Source organism: Equus quagga, chromosome 2, assembly GCF_021613505.1.
Source record: "Equus quagga isolate Etosha38 chromosome 2, UCLA_HA_Equagga_1.0, whole genome shotgun sequence".
Classification (NCBI taxonomy): domain Eukaryota; kingdom Metazoa; phylum Chordata; class Mammalia; order Perissodactyla; family Equidae; genus Equus; species Equus quagga.
In genome coordinates, this window is record NC_060268.1 from 107,960,243 (window position 1) to 107,962,164 (window position 1,922).

Genomic DNA, 1,922 nt, shown 5'->3' on the forward strand with positions numbered 1-1,922 from the left:
ATCCCCTCATTTTTATTTTGCACTGGGCCCCACAAATTATGTGGCAAAAGCCTGACTAGAAGTGAAATGAGGTTATAAAAGGTGAAGTAGTTGCTGCTTTGGTACCACTGGAAGAGCTGATCTAATCTGGGGGATTCAGGGAGAGTGGCAGAGGAAACTGGGACCTCAGTTGGGGAGAGGTCCTCCCTGCAGAGTCACTAGCTTGCAGGAAGTCCTCGAGTCATTTTTCTCTTGCTGCTTTCCAGGTTTTCTCTTTGTTTTTGGCTTTCAGCATTTTTACCATGATATATCTTGGTGTGGATTTCTTTGTATATATCCTACTTGGAGTACATTTAATTTCTTGAATGTGTAGATGAATGTTTTCTGCAAACTGGGTGTTTTCAGCCATGATTTCTTCAGATATTTTTTATGCTCCTTCTCCCTCCCTCTGGTACTCTCATTACACATATATTTGTGTGCACAATGGTGTCCCACAACTTTGAGGGTCTGTTCATTTTTATTCATTTTTTCTCTATTTTTGCAGATTACATAATCTATATTGACCTCTTTTCTAATTCTCTCATTCTTCTTCAGTTCAAATGTATTGTCAAGCCCCTCTAGTAACTTTTTCATTTTAGTTACTGTATTTTCAACTCCATAATTTCCATTTGATTCGTTTTTATAGTTTTTAGCTCTTTATTGATAATTGTCTTTTTGATGAGACATTGTCATCATACTTCTTTAAGCATGTTTTCCTTTCGTTCATTGAACTTATTTGTAATGGCAGCTTTGAAGACTTGGTGAAATCTGGGCTCTTTCACAAGCTATTTCTGTTGCCCACTCCTTGTTTTCCCAGTGTATGGGTCACACTTTCCTATTTCTTTATATGTCTCATATTTTTTCTTGAAAATTGGGTATTTTAGGTAACAGGTAACAATATTGTAGTAACTGTGGATAATGGGTTCCCTCACCCCCCTCTACGTCTTGTTTTTGTTGTTTGCTTGTTTAGTGATTTGGATAGACTACTTTAGTGAAGTCTCTTTTCCCCCACAGTGTGAAGCTTTTGGTATTACTCCTCAGAAGGTTCAGGCTTGGCATGCACACAGCCACCCTGGGGTGACACAGTTTTAGAACCTCTCTTTTTGCCTCTTCCCCTCATTTATCCGTTAAGGTGTCTGCTTCATTTGGTATTATGCCCAGCTGTAGGCTCCAATACTTTCTTAGTATGTCCTGAGGCATAAATTGCTCCACAGCCTGTTCAAACTAATTTCAGGCAGGGATAGTTTTGAGGCCAGTCTTTAAGGCTTGTCCCAACCCCAGCTGTGTTCTTGTTAGCTGCCTCTTTGCCTGATTCTCTCTAGTGAACCAACTGTCCTATGGTTTAGCTTGTTGCTCTTAATTAAGAAGAGCCATGGATTTTGAGAGTGCCCTTAGGCTTGAACTTCCCCACACTGTTTCAGATAAAATCAGTGCTTTTGGTGAGAGCTTGCAGCTCTGTTCTTGTGTAACAGCTCTTGCCTTGGGCACAATATCTGAGCCATGCTCTGGACTTCATGTGGAGTGGTAACTTGTGGTTTTCTTGACTGACTTCTCCCGGAGTAGAACCTCTGCCCTCCAAGTGAACTGGTGTGAGGGGATTTAGGAATCCAGTATTCTCACTGGGGTAGAACCTCCACTCTATGAGTCAGGGCTGGATGGAGGAAGGAGTCCTTGATCTTTTGGTGAAACTCACCATGAATTTAGCCCCTTAACTACAGAGTTGGAGGGGATGAGAGATGCTGATGTCCTGTGCCTCCCAGTGAAATATCGTCTCCCCTTATTGGGAGCTGATGGGGGAGGGAGTCCTGTCTTTGTGGCAGAACCTAATTGGAATGGAGCTTCAGTCAAGCTGAACTTGGTGGGAGGAGTGCAGGTGGGTGAGAGGGAGTAGGTCATAGCTCAAA